Source organism: Triticum urartu, chromosome 7A (genome assembly GCF_056163025.1).
Source record: "Triticum urartu cultivar PI428250 chromosome 7A, HENAU_Tu73, whole genome shotgun sequence".
NCBI lineage: Eukaryota > Viridiplantae > Streptophyta > Magnoliopsida > Poales > Poaceae > Triticum > Triticum urartu.
Genome location: NC_141879.1, coordinates 621,350,281 through 621,370,747, shown reverse-complemented (window position 1 = coordinate 621,370,747; position 20,467 = coordinate 621,350,281). Strand labels below are relative to the sequence as shown.

The 20,467-nt window shown below is 45.8% G+C and overlaps 1 pseudogene; it reads right to left on the bottom strand.

The window, feature by feature from the left end:
• Positions 1–930: 930 nt before the first annotated feature.
• On the bottom strand, positions 931–1,065 carry LOC147960746 (U4 spliceosomal RNA; annotated as a pseudogene).
• Between the last annotated feature and the right edge of the window lie 19,402 nt (positions 1,066–20,467).

Here is a 20,467-nt window from a genome sequence, read left to right as displayed (position 1 = left end):
TAATAACTAAGCTCAATCATGTGCTATCAACAATTTCTAGACAAAATTATGGGGCAAATTTAACTTACACATGAGCATATGAATAACAAAAGGTAGAACTATTATGTTTCAAGAAAAGTTGGTGGTTTTTTTGCGGTTGAAAATTTTGATGGTGTTTCTGGCAATACCCTGGTTTATAAATTGCTTTTCGTGGAGAGGGTCTATTGTGATTGATGTGTCATCACCATCAGATTGCATGTTTTGGGAGTTAAGGAAAAGAACGGTTATATATCATCAATGAATAGTAGTGATACTCGGTAGACTTGTCAAGAGATTGTGTTGTTGGATTAGTTAGGAACAAAACTCTCAATAAAGTCCACATATATCTCGAGTATGATTGAGGAAGGCACAAATGATTCCTAGCAAAAAAAATCACTCAACTCCTCCTAATTGAAATAGACTCGGTCCTTCGAGTTGTTGATAAACAATATGATGTTTTGAGCATTTTTTTAGGTGTGAAAGAAGAATCTTGAGTATGATTAAGATAGACTCTAAAAATGAAAATCTTTGTTGGAACACACATAATATCTTCCATTATATTTTTTGGACATCAAATTTTGGCTGGCACGCTTGAGTATGAATTTCCTAGGGACAGGAATTGTGTCTTCTTGATGTGAATTTTTGGTGCAAAATTAATGGTCTTCAATGTGCCCTTCAAATCTTTGCAATGTGTAATTTGGAATGAGAAAAGAGTAAAATCATTGTCCTTGCCCAAGTCTTTATTTGGAAACCAATTGGCAACCTTTGAAATTGCACTTAGCATTCTACATGTACCAGTTGTACTAGGTATCTATCTTTCCTTGCCTAATGAGAAGAAATATGAATCATAGACAGCGTTGCGCAAACAAAAACATTTTTATTATGCATTGCGGGGTTTTACCCTCGCCCGAAGGAGAGGGAGCCCTTACAGAAATTCTCGGTGGCCCCGGAGGGCCAAAGAGGGGGGTTTGGAAATAGTTTTCAACCAGCAATTGACGCGCCTTGGCATAACCTCACTAGCTACGTCATTGCCCCAAGCGCAAAGATGCCTCCCCCGCACCCCGCCCTCCCCTTCTTATACAAAGTTCCCTCCCCGCCGTCTCCCTCCACTGGCGAGGCGGGACTAATTAGAAAAACAGCAAGCGACCGGCATACTATCAAATATACTACTCAATAATGAGCATTTAAAGGTTGCGCTAAAGAAACATGTAAAATACTATCTGATATGGAGTGTATATGTATGTTTTGTTATCCGTTTAGCAAAGGCGATTGCTTGGCATTGTTTCGGGTTTTTCCTTTTCAACATCACTGTTTTGGGTGTTTACTACGTACGGTTTAACTGGGGTGCAGGTGCACCAGGAGCCAAAAACCTATGCCGTGCCCGCACAGGGAGAGAGCGAGAGCCTGGCTTTTTTTTTTTCCCTTGCGTATATATACGGAGATAACGTTTTGAAGTCGCTTGCGCACCAGATGGCCGTCGTTTCGCGGCACAGGTCCCCGTCACGACTGCGATTCGCGCACGCAGAAAAGCAATCCCGACCGAACCTACTCCACAGGACTTTGCTGCCACCACAGTATCACACACGCGCGCGCGAACAAGAAAAAGAAAAATCCCAGGACATGGCAGAGCAAGCAAAGAAGAGGAAACGTGGCATGGAACCGCGGCAAAGGGCCAAAAAACGGCCCCTCCCCGGGGCGAGAAACCAAAGCGACTTGTCTGACAGGTACGTGGTGGGAACGGCGCGGAGGGGCGGGTCACGCTAGGCGAGCGCGTCGTCATGGTCATGGCCGGCGGCAAAAGACGGCCCCGGTGCATGCATGGCCGAGTGGCCGACCAGCCGGCGGGGCAGCGCTTCGTGCCACGCCGCCACGCTGACGTGCGGGGAAGCGAAACCGAACAAGGTCGCGTCGGGTTTGACGGGGATCCGACCGCGACGCGCCACCGACGACCACGAGGCCGTCCGCCGACCTCCCCAACCCAGCGGCAGCGGCCCGCCCACCCTATCCTATCGCGTCCGCCGCCAGAGAGGAAGATCCCCGGCAGCCGGCCCGGTGGTCAGTTGGGCATCGACCCGTCCGGTCGTGCCTGGCAGCCGAACCGAAGCAGCAACGCGCGAAGGCAGAGCGGGGCACGCACGCACGCATCGCATCCCGCATGCTCCCACAGTCCCAGGTCGGGTCGGGCCACCGGCCGAACCGGAGGAGCGCAGGCGCGTGCGTGCATGTGCGCTCCGGCACCCTGGCGGAATGATTGATTGGCACCGGACGGACGGAGAGACGAACCACGCGCCACCGACGAGGCCGGGATCGAGTGACTTGCCTTCTGGCAGTCACGGCGTAACATGCGCCCACCCATCTGCCGTTCGTTCTTCATCCAACGAACCTCAGCGACCATAGTGAAAAAGCCAACACTTTACCATCGCACGACTCGAGCGCAACAGAGGAAAAATCAAGCCTGAAATTCAGGCGGGGAAATGGGGTTTGCGCGGGCGGGCTCGTGCTCTCCGGCCGCAGAGGAGAAGCAGCGCAACCCAGCCTCCGGGCCGAGGAGGATCCCTGCTGTGCGCCGCTGCGGCATCGTCTGCCGCCGTCGGAGCTCGCACCGCTGCCGAGGACCGATTTGCCGTCAGTGTTGCCGGTACTGAAGATGATGCATCCACGACAGTGGTAAACACCCTTTGCTATTCCAAAATCTGTTTTGGAGTGCTATGAAAACTATTGTAACGCAGAATTTGTTAATGTTGTGCAATAGTTAGTGATTGTAGAGAGATGATCTGCAATACAATAATCGTTATATTGATGGGGTGCTGATGCACGTATATATATTACAAGGGAAGGCCTCCACCTCAACTATGCAAGACTAGGAGGTGGGCCACAACTCCAATACACGTGCAATACAAAACACATACTCAACACCCCCCCCCTCCCGCAGTCGAAGCGTCGCCGGAGACACAGAGACTGGACCGAAACTCCTCGAAGACGGGAGTAGGCAATCCCTTAGTCATCACATCAGCCGACTGTTGTGACGTCGGCACGTGGAGAACTCGAACACGGCCAAGGGCAACCTGCTCGCGCACGAAGTGAATGTCGAGCTCAATATGCTTCGTCCGTCGATGGTGCACCGGGTTGGCGGAGAGGTAGACCGCGCTGACGTTATCGCAGTAGACAAGAGTGGCCTTGTGAACATCACAAAGCAACTCTTGGAGCAGCTGACGTATCCAAGAGCACTCGGCCACGGTGTTGGCCACGGCGCGATACTCTGCCTCTGCGCTGGAGCGGGAGACCGTGGGCTGCCGCTTCGAGGACCAAGAGATCAACGAGGGCCCAAGGTAGACGCAGTAGCCTGACGTAGAGCGTCGCGTGTCGGGGCAGCCAGCCCAGTCAGCATCCGAGTAGGCCACGAGGTCGGTGGAGGCGGAGGCCGTCAGGGTGAGTCCCAAGGACATGGTGTCGCGTATGTAATGGAGAATACGCTTCACCAGAGTCCAGTGAGAGTCACGCAGGGCGTGCATATGGAGGCACACCTGCTGAACAGCGTACTGCAGGTCGGGGCGAGTCAGCGTCAAGTACTGTAAAGCACCGACAATAGAGCGATACAAAGCTCCATCGGACGCGAGAGACCCCTCCAGAGCAGAGACCTTCGCCTTCGTGTCGACGGGAGTGGGCGCCGGCTTGCAGTTAAGCATACCGGCACACTCAAGGAGCTCGTGGGCGTACTTCTGCTGATGCAGAAAGAAGCCATCAGCCCGGCGGATCACCTCGATGCCGAGAAAGTAGTGCAGGGGCCCCAAGTCCTTGAGGGCGAACTCATCACGAAGACGAGCAGTCAGCCGCAGAAGGAGACCGGGGGTGGATGCCGTGAGGATGATGTCGTCGACGTAGAGCAGCAGATATGCAGTGGCAGCTCCCTGATGATACACAAAAAGTGAGGCATCAGAGCGAGTGGACCGAAAGCCCAGAGACTGCAGGAAGGCGGCGATACACTGGTACCAAGTCCGAGGCGCCTGCTTCAACCCGTACAGAGAGCGGGAGAGCAAGCACACGAAATCGGGGTGCTCGGTGTCGACGAAACCAGGAGGTTGCTCACAGAACACCTGCTCGGCGAGATGACCGTGCAAGAAGGCGTTGGAAACGTCCAACTGATGCACAGGCCAGGCGCGCGAGACGGCCAGCTGAAGGACGGCGCGGATCGTGCCCGGTTTCACAACCGGGGCGAAAGTGTCGGTGAAGTCCACGCCCGCGCGCTGCCGAAAATCACGAACCACCCAGTGAGCCTTGTAGCGCTCAAGAGAACCGTCTGGGCGAGTCTTGTGGCGAAACACCCACTTGCCAGAGATGATGTTGGCATGAGGGGGTCGCGGAACAAGCTGCCACGTGCGGTTGCGCTGTAAGGCATCAAACTCCTCCTACATCGCAGCTAGCCAGTGGGGATCCCGAAGGGCAGCACGAGCGGAGGTGGGACGGGTGATGGCGTCGACGTCGAGGCGGTGCACACATACTCATCGATGGAGTAGCGCGTACTGGGACGAAGCACTCCTGCTCGGGCACGGGTGGGCCACAACTCTAATACACATGCAATACAAAACACATACTCAACAGTGATGTTCAATTTGTTAGTTCTTCCCTTTAATTCGGAGGTTAATGGTTACCCAACCAAAAATGTTTGATATATAACAAGGCTATAACCGTATTTTGTGATGGCAGACATTGACAAGAGAGCATATGTATCTTAATTTCTTCACAAATTGTGTATTTTCAATAGAGTTAACTACAGTCATGTGATCTCCATCCCGGTGCATCTTGCATGCTGATGCTGCTTACGGGACGTGTCTTGATGCTCTTAAGGGTGACACAGAACTTATTGTAATCTTGTTGTATCACCCTCCATCGCTTCGAATGGACAACCACCCGCGCGTGCTATGCATTTGGTATGGCGCAAACTTCTTGCGCTCATGGAGTTCATGATGGACACGCATCCAAAATGTCGATGCCATTTGTTCGACGCCGACCTTGGGGTCTTGCCAATTGTCCCTCCAACTCTCACAAAGGAGCATGTCCTCGGACGGCGTGTATGTCTTCATCCGCTTGCTCTAGCGCTTCGGCTTCGCCCCGGCGATTATGGCGACACCATCCGAGGAAACGCGGACGAGCCGATGCTGGCCGCGGCCACGGCGGCGCTGACGAGCCCGTGCTGGCCAAGGTTTAGCCCTAGGTAGATCAGGGCCTCCCTCGTTGCCGTGGCGACGCGGGCGTTTGTTTCCTCCTGTTGCGCGGTGGCGGCGAGTGCGGCCGCGGCCGCTGCTTCGCCCCTTGCATCCGTTGCAGCCTCCGGCTCTTTCTCTTCGCCGGCTCCGCGGCTTGCTCTTCGGGCGTCAACTGCTTCTTCCTCTCGGGCGCTGCGGCGGTCTTGTGAGGGGCGCAGGGCTTGCCTTTGCTGAAGGAGACGAAGGTGATGTCGGACGAGGCGAGGTCAGCGGCGGCATTGAGGGCGTCGTCCATGGCGAGCGGCCGAAAGAGTGCGCGGGTGTGAGGGTTTTTGGGAAAGTGGAGGGAAATGGTAGACGCTTTGGCACCGACTGGCAGGCCAGGGGGAGTAGTTGACGCGCGGCGCACACGTCCGTCTTTTGTCCGCGCCGACGCAAATAAGGTTCAAGCGAATAGATCTACCTGCAGACGAAAAGTGGATACGCGTCTGTTTAGGTCTGCGCATTGGGTTAACTTTTCTGTCCGTCACGACCTAACCGGACGCGCGCAGATGAAATGGGTCGGTGCGTTGGAGTTGCTCTTACAAGCAAGAAGATTATAGCCTCATGAGCTAATTACATCTAGCTGAACCTGCTAATTTGTGGTCACTGTTGTTTGCTGGTTGCTACTGTCGAATGCTTGAAATAAGGCAAATCTGAATCGTTTTTCTACCATGGTGAACCAGTGGGTAGCCAAGTGGGCAGTTTTGACCTTCAGTCACTGCTGTCCCTTCGATCAGAAACGAATGGCAGATGGGTGGGCGCATGTCACGCCGTGACTGCCAGAAGGCAAGTCACTGGATCCCGGTCCTCCCCACCCTATCGCGCGCGTCCGCCGCCACCAGGAGAGGAAGATCCCCGGCAGGCAGGCGGCCCGGTGGTCACTGGTCAGTGGGGCATCGATCCGGTCGTAGCAAGGATAAAGATGCGGCCCGCGAGCGGGGACGCACGCACGCATCGGCATCGCATGCTCCCTCCTCCCCCTCCCAGGTCACCTGGCGGTGGCGAGCGGCCGAATCGGAGGCGCCAAGCCCGCGCGCGCATGCATCCATCCATCCATGTGCGCGAGCTCCGGCATCTTGGCGGGATGATTGATTGGCCCCGGTGGGCTCGTGTCTGGTGACGTAACCTCAGTGCGCCTGCATCCTGCACGGGCTTCCGATCCACCGGTGCAACGCAAGAGCAGAGCAGCTCCTTCATCACAGTGCCATCAGAAAACAAGTCAAACTCTCCCTGACAGCGCCTCCTATAAACAGTGCAATCTACTTCATACTTGATCAATCCTTTATACCGACTCCAATTAACAATGGACAGAGAAGAGGGCTGATGTTGGCTGTTGATTGGGCTTTTTTGCTTTCCGCTCTGGTTTCACCTGCAACAGACTCCATCACTGCCCGGATCACCGCTTAAACAAAGTAACTTAAAGTAATACCGATGCTACTCTGCCACACACATGCTCAACAGAGTGTTCGTATCATAAAGATTAACCAAGCGCGCAGTGGAGTGGATTCAAATGGCCCAGCTAGCTAAGCTGGCTGCAAATGATTAGCAGCTAATCCACTGTGCACAAACATGTCAGCAGTGAGGCGCCAGCACATGGGCATCCGCATCCGATTCATCAAACATGGAACAGCGCGGCACGAGCGGAGGAAAGGGAAAACAAATCCAGGGAGGGCGTCGGGACGCTGCAGGTAGCGAGGCAGGAGTGTGTCAGTGTCAGCTGCGGTTGCTTGACCGGATAATTCAGGCCAATCATCGGCGACAGCGCCAAGTGGAGACCAGTGCATAATCGCCGGGGTGTTATCTGTCGCCAGCCCGGTTCAACATTATTTTATTTTATTTTTGGCAAAATAATAATGGGATTAACAATAATAAGCAATTTGGCAATGGATTAGTTAATCTTGAGTTCTGCTCTCCCGGACACTGTTGTCTGGAGGTCTACACCAGTTGGAATTTGGGAAGAGGAGAAGGCTGGAGACTTGGCTTGATTGGCATGATTAAGTTGCATGGTCCTGAGAAAAGCAAAGGGTAGTCAAGGATGAACAAGTGGGCATTACAAGGTACCCCCTCCGTAGAAATATAAGAGTGTTTAGATCACTAAAGTAGTGATCTAAACATTTTTATACTCCCTCCATTTCTAAATATAAGTCTTTTTAGAGATTTCACTACGGACTGCATACAAAGCAAAACGGATGAATCTACACTCTAATATATATATATATAGAGGTTGATATTTAGGAACGGAGGAAGTATTTTGTTATAGAGGTTGATACATTGTAAAGGGGATGCGAATTAAGAAATCCCAGTGGTGTTGTGTCTGATTGATATGCGTGTGCTAAATTAAGAAATACGGATAATATATATGTACTAGTTGGAGTTGCTGCCCAAGTGATTGAACTCTTTTTTCTTAAAAACAATCAGGGTTTCAATTCTTTGTTTTGTTTTCTCAAGCTGACTTTGAACTGAATATCCTATTTGGCGCTTAAGACAGTACATAGTTCAACAGTGCAAACCGCATTACACTTTCTTTGTTAGCGGGCTACCCATATAACGGAAAATAATCTATGTTCATCCCAGTTTTGAAAAATTCTAGAATGCTCATTTGCCCGGTTTTTTTCTTATTTTTTCCTTTTCATTTTTTAGCTGCCGGTTCAAAGGTTTTGTTTATTTTTTGGATCTTTTGATGTTCTTTTTTTCCCTTGTTCCCTTTATTTCTTGTTGGTTCTTTCTTTATTTCCTCGAGAAATTATGAACATTATTATTAAATCTAAGAATAGTTTTTAAATTTGTTTCCAAGTTCGTCAATATTATGAATATTCATACATATTTTTCAAGTTTGTGCATATTTTTGAAAATGAGTGATTTTTTAATAATTGTAAACATTTTAAAAAATCACGAATATTTTGTAAATGCAAGAATATTTCTCAAAACTCGAGAGCATTCTACTCCCTCCATTCCTAAATATAAGTCTTTTTAGAGAATTGCAAATTAAAGATCCTTTTTTAAAATTATCTTACATTTTTAAATTCATAAACTTCTTGTAAATTCATGAACATTTTTTATTTCAGAAATTTTAGAAATCTTATAGTAGTTTTTTTTTAAACCATCAGTTGTTGGCTTCTTTAGATGAACGTGAAGGGAAAAATAGCGATGATAGACTGGAAGCATTACCTAGCACCTTAAGGCCCGTCTCAGTGTCGTGTGATGTACATGTGCTAAGAATGCCACATAGGCAAAAGAACAAAAACTAATGTGACAAAACTAAGTGAATAAATGATGTCAAGCAAGTGGACCTAGGTAAAACAATTAAGCATGGGAAAGTCTAGCTGCTAAAAAATTAAAGGAAGGAAGTTTATCTATAAGAAGCTAAGCAGTAAGCACCCATGCGTTGGAGAGTTTAGTTGTTAAGCATTTTCATGCACTTAGCGCCTTTGCATTGGGAAAGGCCTAAACATTGTATTGTTGGGTAACGTAGCAGAAATTCAAAAATTTTCTACGTGTCACCAAGATCTATCTATGGAGAGACCAGTAACGAGGGGAAGGAGAGTGCATCTACATACCCTTGTAGATCGCTAAGCGGAAGCGTTCAAGAGAACGGGGTTGATCGAGTCGTACTCGTCGTGATCCAAATCACCGGAGATCCTAGTGCCGAACGGACGGCACCTCCGCGTTCAACACACGTACAGCCCGACGATGTCTCCCACGCCTTGATCCAGCAAGGAGAGAGGGAGAGGTTGAGGAAGACTCCATCCAGCAGCAGCACAACGGCGTGGTGGTGGTGGAGGAGCGTGGCAATCTTGCAGGGCTTCGCCAAGCACCACGGGAGAGGAGAAGTACTTGGGAGGAGGGGAGGGCTGCACCAGAACATTGGTATGGCTGTCCTCCCACCCCCCACATATATATAGGGGCAAGGGAGAGTGGGGGGGGGGGCGCAGCCTTGGCCCTTCCTCCAAGGAAGGGTGCGGCCAGGGAGGAGTCCCTCCTCCCCAAGGCACCTAGGAGGTGCCTTCCCCTTTTAGGACTCTTCCTTTCCTTATCTCTTGGCGCATGGGCCTCTTGGGGCTGGTGCCCTTGGCCCATATAGGCCAAGGCGCACACCCCTACAGCCCATGTGGCCCCCCGGGGCAGGTGGCCCCACCCGATGGACCCCCGGGACCCTTCCGTGGTCCCGGTACAATACCGGTGACCCCGAAACCTGTCCGGTGACCAAAACAGGACTTCCCATATATAAATCTTTACCTCCGGACCATTCCGGAACTCTTCGTGACGTCCGGGATCTCATCCGGGACTCCGAACAACATTCGGTAACCACATACAAACTTCCTTTACAACCCTAGCGTCATCGAACCTTAAGTGTGTAGACCCTACGGGTTCGGGAGACATGCAGACATGACCGAGACGTTCTCCGGTCAATAACCAACAGCGGGATCTGGATACCCATGTTGGCTCCCACATGTTCCACGATGATCTCATCGGATGAACCACGATGTCAAGGACTTAATCAATCCCGTATACAATTCCCTTGTCTATCGGTATGATACTTGCCCGAGATTCGATCGTCGGTATCCCGATACCTTGTTCAATCTCGTTACCGGCAAGTCTCTTTACTCGTTCCATAACACATCATCCCGTGATCAAATCCTTGATCACATTGTGCACATTATGATGATGTCCTACCGAGTGGGCCCAGAGATACCTCTCCGTCACACGGAGTGACAAATCCCAGTCTCGATTCGTGCCAACCCAACAGACACTTTCGGAGATACCTGTAGTGTATCTTTATAGCCACCCAGTTACGTTGTGACGTTTGGCACACCCAAAGCATTCCTACGGTATCCGGGAGTTGCACAATCTCATGGTCTAAGGAAATGATACTTGACATTAGAAAAGCTTTAGCATACGAACTACACGATCTAGTGCTATGCTTAGGATTGGGTCTTGTCCATCACATCATTCTCCTAATGATGTGATCCCGTTATCAACGACATCCAATGTCCATGGTTAGGAAACCGTAACCATCTATTGATCAACGAGCTAGTCAACTAGAGGCTTACTAGGGACATGGTGTTGTCTATGTATCCACACATGTATCTGAGTTTCCTATCAATACAATTCTAGCATGGATAATAAACGATTATCATGAACAAGGAAATATAATAATAATCAATTTATTATTGCCTCTAGGGCATATTTTCAACAGTCTCCCACTTGCACTAGAGTCAATAATCTAGTTCACATCGATATGTGATTAACACTCAAGGTCACATCCCCATGTGACTAACACCCAAAGAGTTTATTAGAGTCAATAATCTAGTTCACATTTACCATGTGATTAACACTCGATGAGTTCTGGGTTTGATCATGTTATGCTTGTGAGAGAGGTTATAGTCAACGGGTCTGAACCTTTCAGATCCGTGTGCGCTTTACAAATCTCTATGTCATCTCCTAGATGCAAATACTACGCTAAATTTGGAGCCATTCCAAATAACTGTTCTACTTGGAGCTATTCTAAATTGTTGCTCCATTATACGTATCCGGTATCTCTACTCAGAGCTATCCGGATAGGTGTTAAGCTTGCATCGACGTAACCCTTTACGACGAACTCTTTTACCACCTCCATAATCGAGAAAATTCCTTAGTCCACTAGTTACTAAGGATAACTTTGACCGCTGTCTTGTGATCCATTCTTGGATCACTCTTGTACCCCTTGACTGACTCATGGCAAGGCACATTTCAGGTGCGGTACACAGCATAGCATATTGTAGGGCCTATGTCTTAAGCATAGGGGACGACCTTCGTCCTTTCTTTCTATTCTGCTGTGGTTGAGCTTTAAGTCTTAACTTCATACCTTACCACTCAGGCAAGAAATCCTTCTTTGACTGATCCATCTTGAACACCTTCAAGATCATGTCAAGGTATGTGCTCATTTGAAAGTACCATTAAGCGTTTTGATCTATCCTCATAGATCTTGATGCTCAATGTTCAAGTAGCTTAATCCAGGCCTTCCATTGAAAAACACTTTCAAATAACCCTATATGCTTTCCAGAAACCCTACGTCATTTCTGATCCATAATATGTCAACAACATATACTCATCAGAAATTTTATAGTGCTCCCACTCACTTCTTTGGAAATACAAGTTTCTCATAAACTTTGTATAAACCCAAAATCTTTGATCATCTCATCAAAGCGTACATTCCAACTCCGAGATGCTTACTCCAGTCCTTAGAAGGATTACTGGAGCTTTGCATACTTATTAGCATCTTTCAGGATTGACAAAACCTTTCGGTTGTATCACATACAACCTTTCCTCAAGAAAATCGTCGAGGAAACAATGTTTCGACATCCTATCTGCAAGATTTCATAAATAATGCAGTAATCGCTAATATAATTCCAACAGATTCTTAGCATCGCTACGAGTGAGAAAGTCTCATCGTAGTCAACTCCTTGAACTTGTCGGGAAACATCTTAACGACAAGTCGAGCTTTCTTAATGGTGACATTTACCATCATTGTCCGTCTTCCTTTTAAAATCCATCTGTACTCAACAGCCTTACGACCATCAAGTAGTTCTTCCAAAGTCTACACTTTGTTTTCATACATGGATCCTCTCTCGGATTTTATGATCTTGAGCCATTTATCGGAATCCAGGCCCACCACCGCTTCTCCATGGCTCGTAGGTTCATTGTTGTCTAGCAACATGACTTCCAAGACAGGATTACGTACCACTCTGAAGTAGTACGCATCCTTGTCATCCCACGAGGTTTGGTAGTGACTTGATCCGAAGTTTCATGATCACTATCATAAGCTTCCACTTCAATTGTTGTAGGTGCCACAGGAACAACTTCCTGTGCCCTGCCACACACTAGTTGAAGAGACGGTTTAATAACCTCATCAAGTCTCCACCATCCTCCCACTCAATTCTTTCGAGAGAAACTTTTCCTCGAGAAAGGACCCGATTCTAGAAACAATCCCTTATTGCTTTTGAATCTGAGACAGGAGGTATACCCAACTGTTTTGGGTGTCCTATGAAGATGCATTTATCCGCTTTGGGTTCGAGCTTATCAGCCTGAAACTTTTTCACATAAGCGTCGCAGCCCCAAACTTTTAAGAAATGACAGCTTAGGTTTTCCCTAAACCATAGTTCATACGGTGTCATCTCATCGGAATTACGTGGTGCCCAATTTAAAGTGAATGTGGTTGTCTCTAATGCCTAACCTATAAACTATCGTGGTAATTCGATAAGAGACATCATGGTATGCATCATATCCAATAGGGTGCAGTTATGATGTTCGGACACACCATCACACTATGGTGTTCCAGGCTGTATTAGTTGTGAAACAATTTCCACAATGTCTTAATTCTGTGCCAAACTCGTAATTCAGATATTCATCTCTATGATCATATCATAGATATTTTATCCTCTTGTCACGACGATCTTTCAACTTCACCCTGAAATTACTTGAACCTTTCAATAATTCACTCGTGATTTATCAAGTAAATGTACTCAACATCTACTCAAATCATCTGTGAAGTAAGAACATAACGATATCCACTATACGCCTCAGCACTCATTGGACTGCACACATCAAAATGTATTTCTTCCAACAAGTTGCTTTCTAGTTCCATTTTACTGAAACCGAGGATTTCAGTCATCTTGCCCATGTGGTATGATTTGCATGTCTCAAGTGATTCAAGATCAAGTGAGTTCAAACGGTCCATTTGCATGGAGTTTCTTCATGCATATACACCAATAGACATGGTTCGCATGTCTCAAACTTTTCAAAAACGAGTGAGCCCAAAGATCCATCAACATGGAGCTTCTTCATGCGTTTTATACCGATATGACTTACGTGGCAGTGCCACAAGTAGGTGGTACTATCATTACTATCTTATATCTTTTGGCATGAACATGTGTATCACTACGATCGAGATTCAATAAATCATTCATTTTAGGCGTAAGACCATTGAAGGTATTATTCAAATAAATAGAGTAACGATTATTCTCTTTAAATGAATAACCGTATTGCGATAGGCATAATCCAATCATGTCTATGCTCAACGCAAACACCAAATAACCATTATTTAGGTTTAACACCAATCTCGATGGTAGAGGGAGCGTGCGATGCTTGATCATATCAACATTGGAAACACTTCCAACACATATCGTCAGCTCACCTTTAGCTAGTCTCCGTTTATTCCGTAGCTTTTATTTCGAGTTACTAACACTTAGCAACCGAACCGGTATCTAATACCCTGGTGCTACTAGGAGTACTAGTAAAGTACACATTAACATAGTGTATATCCAATATACTTCTATCGACCTTGCTAGCCTTCTTATCTACCAAGTATCTAGGGTAATTCTGCTCCAGTGGCTGTTCCCTTTATTACAGAAGCACTTAGTCTCGGGTTTGGGTTTAACCTTGGGTTTCTTCACCAGAGCAGCAACTGAATTGCCGTTTCATGAAGTATCCCTTCTTGCCCTTGCCCTTCTTGAAACTAGTGGTTTCACCAACCATCAACAATTGATGCTCCTTCTTGATTTCTACTTTGGTGTCAAACATCGCGAATATCTCAAGGATCATCATATATGTCCCTGATATATTATAGTTCATCACGAAGCTCTAGCAGCTTGGTGGCAATGACTTTGGAGAAACATCACTGTCTCATCTGGAAGATCAACTCCCACTCGATTCAAATGATTGATGTACTCAGACAATCTGAGCACAAGCTCAACAATTGAGCTTTTCTCCCTTAGTTTGCAGGCTAAGAAAATCGTCGGAGGTCTTATACCTCTTGACGTGGGCACGAGCCTGAAATTCCAATTTCAGCCCTCGAAACATCTCATATGTTTCGCGACGTTTCAAAAACCGTCTTCGGTGCCTCAACTCTAAACCGTTTAACTGAACTATCACGTAGTTATCAAAACGTGTATGTCAGATGTTCGCAACATCCACAGACGACGTTCGAGGTTCAGCACACTGAGCGGTGCATTAAGGACATAAGCCTCCTATGAAGCAATGAGGACAATCATCAGTTTACGGACCTAGTCCGCATAATTCTACTATCAACTTTCAACTAAATTTTCTCTAGGAACATATCTAAACAGTAGAACTAAAGCGCGAGCTACGATATAATTTGCAAAATCCTTTTGACTATGTTCAGGATAAACAAGTTCATCTTATGAACTCCCACTCAGATAGACATCCCTCTAGTCATCTAAATGATTACATGATCCGAGTCAACTAGGCCGTGTCCGATCATCACGTGAGACGGACTAGTCAACATCGGTGAACATCTTCATGTTGATCGTATCTTCTATACGACTCATGTTCGACCTTTCGGTCTTCTGTGTTCCGAGGTCATGTCTGTACATGCTAGGCTCGTCAAGTCAACCTAAGTGTTTCGCGTGTGTAAATCTGGCTTACACCCGTTGTATGTGAACGTAAGAATCTAACACCCGATCATCACGTGGTGCTTCGAAACACGAACTGTCGCAATGGTGCACAGTTAGGGGGAACACTTTCTTGAAATTTTAACGAGGGATCATCTTATTTACTACCGTCGTTCTAAGCAAATAAGATGTATAAACATGATAAACATCACATGCAATCAAATAGTGACATGATATGGCCAATATCATATTGCTCCTTTTGATCTCCATCTTCGGGGCTCCATGATCATCAACATCACCGGCATGGCACCATGATCTCCATCATCATGATCTCCATCATCGTGTCTCCATGAAGTTGTCACGTCATCTATTACTTCTACTACTACAGCTAACGGTTAGCAATAAAGTAAAGTAATTACATGACGTTTATGTTGACACGCAGGTCATAAATAAATTAAGACAACTCCTATGGCTCCTGCCGGTTGTCATACTCATCGACATGCAAGTCGTGATTCCTATTATAAGAACATGATCAATCTCATACATCACATATATCAGTCATCACATCCTTTTGGCCATATCACATCACATAGCATACCCTGCAAAAACAAGTTAGACGTCCTCTAACTGTTGTTTGCATGTTTTACGTGGCTGCTATGGGTTTCTAGCAAGAACGTTTCCTACCTACGCAAAAACCACAACGTGATATGCCAATTGCTATTTACCCTTCATAAGGACACTTTTCATCGAATCCGATCCGACTAAAGTGGGAGAGACAGACACCCGCTAGCCACCTTATGCAACTAGTGCATGTCAGTCGGTGGAACCAGTCTCACGTAAGAGTACGTGTAAGGTCGGTCCGGGCCGCTTCATCCCACAATGCCACCGAATCAAGATTGGACTAGTAACGGTAAGCATATTGAACAAAATCAACGCCCACAACTACTTTGTGTTCTACTCGTGCATAGAAACTACGCATAGACCTAGCTCATGATGCCACTGTTGGGTAACGTAGCAGAAATTCAAAATTTTCCTACGTGTCACCAAGATCTATCTATGGAGAGACCAGCAACGAGGGGAAGGAGAGTGCATCTACATACCCTTGTAGATCGCTAAGCGGAAGCGTTCAAGAGAACGGGGTTGATGGAGTCGTACTCGTCGTGATCCAAATCACCGGAGATCCTAGTGCCGAACGGACGGCACCTCCGCGTTCAACACACGTACAGCCCGACAATGTCTCCCATGCCTTGATCCAGCAAGGAGAGAGGGAGAGGTTGAGGAAGACTCCATCCAGCAGCAGCACAACGGCGTGGTGGTGGTGGAGGAGCGTGGCAATCCTGCAGGGTTTCGCCAAGCACCACGGGAGAGGAAAAGTACTTGGGAGGAGGGGAGGGCTGCACCAGAACATTGGTATGGCTGTCCTCCCACCCCCCACATATATATAGGGGCAAGGGAGAGAGGGGGGGGGGCGCAGCCTTGGCCCTTCCTCCAAGGAAGGGTGCGGCCAGGGAGGAGTCCCTCCTCCCCAAGGCACCTAGGAGGTGCCTTCCCCTTTTAGGACTCTTCCTTTCCTTATCTCTTGGCGCATGGGCCTCTTGGGGCTGGTGCCCTTGGCCCATATAGGCCAAGGCGCACACCCCTACAGCCCATGTGGCCCCCCGGGGCAGGTGGCCCCACCCGGTGGACCCCCGGGACCCTTCCGGTGGTCCCGGTACAATACCGGTGACCCCGAAACATGTCCGGTGACCAAAACAGGACTTCCCATATATAAATCTTTACCTCCGGACCATTTCGGAACTCTTCGTGACGTCCGGGATCTCATCCGGGACTCCGAACAACATTCGGTAACCACATACAAACTTCCTTTACAACCCTAGCGTCATCGAACCTTAAGTGTGTAGACCCTACGGGTTCGGGAGACATGCAGACATGACCGAGACGTTCTCCGGTCAATAACCAACAGCGGGATCTGGATACCCATGTTGGCTCCCACATGTTCCACGATGATCTCATCGGATGAACCACGATGTCAAGGACTTAATCAATCCCGTATACAATTCCCTTGTCTATCGGTATGATACTTGCCCGAGATTCGATCGTCGGTATCCCGATACCTTGTTCAATCTCGTTACCGGCAAGTCTCTTTACTCGTTCCATAACACATCATCCCGTGATCAAATCCTTGATCACATTGTGCACATTATGATGATGTCCTACCGAGTGGGCCCAGAGATACCTCTCCGTCACACGGAGTGACAAATCCCAGTCTCGATTCGTGCCAACCCAACAGACACTTTCGGAGATACCTGTAGTGTATCTTTATAGCCACCCAGTTACGTTGTGACGTTTGGCACACCCAAAGCATTCCTACGGTATCCGGGAGTTGCACAATCTCATGGTCTAAGGAAATGATACTTGACATTAGAAAAGCTTTAGCATACGAACTACACGATCTAGTGCTATGCTTAGGATTGGGTCTTGTCCATCACATCATTCTCCTAATGATGTGATCCCGTTATCAACGACATCCAATGTCCATGGTTAGGAAACCGTAACCATCTATTGATCAACGAGCTAGTCAACTAGAGGCTTACTAGGGACATGGTGTTGTCTATGTATCCACACATGTATCTGAGTTTCCTATCAATACAATTCTAGCATGGATAATAAACGATTATCATGAACAAGGAAATATAATAATAATCAATTTATTATTGTCTCTAGGGCATATTTCCAACATGTATAGGATGTCCCGCGTCTGAACTAGCGAAGAGAAAATGGGGCCCAGTGGGCTTTGGTGTAGTGGTGTAAGTGAAAGGATGATGGCCAAGTTTCAAACAAAATTGAATAGTATTCTCAAAGGCCGCCGGAGGTTCTATCAAGTTTCTTCAATGTTAGACCCAAATCGGCGGCCCATATAATACAAAATTCCCCAAATTGAATGTTTCTTCAATGTTTCGAACAAAATTGAATAGTATTCTCAAAGGCCGCCGGACAGATAGGAACTCCTATGTGACGGATTTTGCACGAAATTGCCCCAAGACGCACAAACGTGAGAGACCGAGCCAGCCCACTAAGCAAATGGTTCTGTGCGGTTGGTAGGGACTCAGTACTATAGAAAGATGCACACTATTGACTCGACTGCACTATAGATTGCGGTTTTTGAGTCAACATTATATTTTACTTTAAAATTTTGAACAATATTTCAGAACATGAACGTTTTTTTTAAAAAAAAAGCAAACACCTTTTGAAAATGAGATTTTTTTGAAAACACAACATTTTTTAAAGCATGAACAGTTTTTAAATTTGTGAAATAAATTAGAAACAAGAAATTGTTTTGAAATTTGGAGCCATTTTTTTAAATGTGAGTGCTTTTTGAAAATTACTAACCTTTTTGGGAACCATGGACATAATTTGAGTTTATGATATATATTTTTAAAACGGGAACCTTTTAGAAATTCCAGACAACATTAGAAAACATGGTCATTTTTTTGAAAACACATGCTTTTCTTCGACCAAAATTTGAAATTCTGACCCTTTTTTTAAAAGGGAACTTCTATAAGAAGAAAAATGAAACAGTGAGAAGGAACTCAAGAGAACCCATAAAAGAAGCCACTTGTGCGAACCAATCTGCTCCAGAGTGACGTGGAGTCAGATTGTCTTGCTCGTCGAAGCATGCAATGGAAATACTGAAATTTGGTGTCCCTATGCAGCTGTGTTAGCAGATTGCTTCGAGTTAGCACACGGTATCCAAGGTATTGCGTTCAATCACTGTCCCAGAGAAGCAAACGGCTTGGCACATTTTCTTGGTAGATTTTGTTTTGATTCAAACTCTTCTTTTGGTTGGATAGATGAAACAGCTGCCTTGTTATTACCGCATGTAACTAGTGATGTGACTTTGCCACTAGATCAATAAAATTGCCAAGCGGCTTTTCCTAAGAAAAAGCCTTTGACTGGATCGTTAGGAGAACCGTGATACCTGGGTCGACCAGACTTCAAATACTAGACTTGACATTGGTGCTCGCATTTTTCTAAATGTATCTCAAATCTTCCGGCAATGTGTGTTCAGTGGAAGAAGATGTTTCCGTCAACTACTAATAGAAGTGAGTGGTGTGTATGTATGAGTCCCTACAACATTGCTCAAAATTATAAAAGATGTTCATATTCTAAAACATTGCATTTGTACAATGTTGAACAATGTATGCGTGTGTGCATTCATGTGGCCTTCTTTTGCATTTATACTGTGATAAAAAAGAACATGTCAGGAAAATTCTTTAGGGCGTGCCAACGTGCCGCCCGCAGCATGCCCTACCATGGCTCGCCTTCAGGGCAGCACATATTGGGGCCGGCCCAGTAGCCGCTGCTCGCCTGCTGTTATCTGTTTTTCTCTCTTTGTCTCAAAAAGTTACCTTTTTCTCTTCTGTTTTTCTACCCTTTTATTCACATATCTTTCTTTTATTGCTTTATTTTTCATTTTTTTCATATTCAAGAATATTCTAAATATAGACATTATAAAAACATTTAGAGATTTTTTTAAATTAATCTTGCATTTGGAAAATATTAAACATGTATTGAAAATGTACAATGCAAATCAAAAAAGGTAGAAAAGGTTAATCATGTGTACGAAATTTCTTTATATTTTTTAAATGCAATTTCGTGTATGTTACATTACAAAAAGTTCATAAATTGTTTTTCAAAATGTTTGGGACATTTTCAAAAAAATTATTTGAAAAAAATGATTGCATAGTTCAGAAACAAGTATCATAAAAAAATGTTTAAAATGTATTTGAAAGTCTATTCTAAGCATATTTTAATAAAAATGTTTAAAATGTATTTGAAAAATGTGAAAATATATAAAAAAATATGTACACATCTATGGAAAAAAATATTAAAAATGTTAAGAATGTGTAAAAAAATCTATTGTATACAAAAAAATGCACAATGCGTAGAGCAAATGTGGTCATGTGTTGAGAAATGAAAAATGGAACAGACAAGAAAACCAACAAAAACTGTCAAAGAAACAAAAGAGAAGCAAGAAAACATGATGAAAACAAAGAAAAACAAGAAATAAACAAAATAAAAACAAAGTATAACTAACAATGAAAAACCAAAAAAGCAAAGCAAATTGTAAAAAAAGAAAAGAAAACAAAAAAATAAAAAATAGAACAAAAAAAGCGTAGTACACCAGATATATAGCGACCGCTACGAGGCGAGCGAACTACGCACGAAGAAATGGGCTGGCCTGCTAATTGTCACCCGTGCACCATTTCTAGTAGGACTCGGTACGAGCGACATATAGCGCTGGCGCCTTCTTGAAGGTTTCCAAAACTGGAATGTTGTGGCATGCTGCTACCGGTTAATGATATGCTGGCCCAGTATGGCATTCTTCGCATGCTCCCTTGCGTGTTTTGTTGACAAATTGACGCAATGAACATCCAATAGGGTATGCTAGACAGGTCTTAAGGTGACATGAAGGCTGGGGCTTGAATAGTCTTTTAATCAACTAGAAGATGTTATCAAATGCGAAACAATCTGTAGTTGGATGCTTCGGAGGGCAGTGATATCCCAGCCCGGCAGGGTTCAAGTTCTAGAGTTGAAATTTATGCTCGCATTTTTGTGAATTTATCTCAAGCCTTCCAATGATATGCCGGCTCAATCTCTCGAAGGTGCTCATAGAGGTAAGGTGTCTACACTGTTTTAAAAAAGAGAAGAAAACTAACTTACAACTGTTACAGTGATTGGCGATTTTAGGGACCGTCCGTTCACTATGATCAAACGGTGGAGAAATAGGAGTTACCGGGAGTTACTAGACTA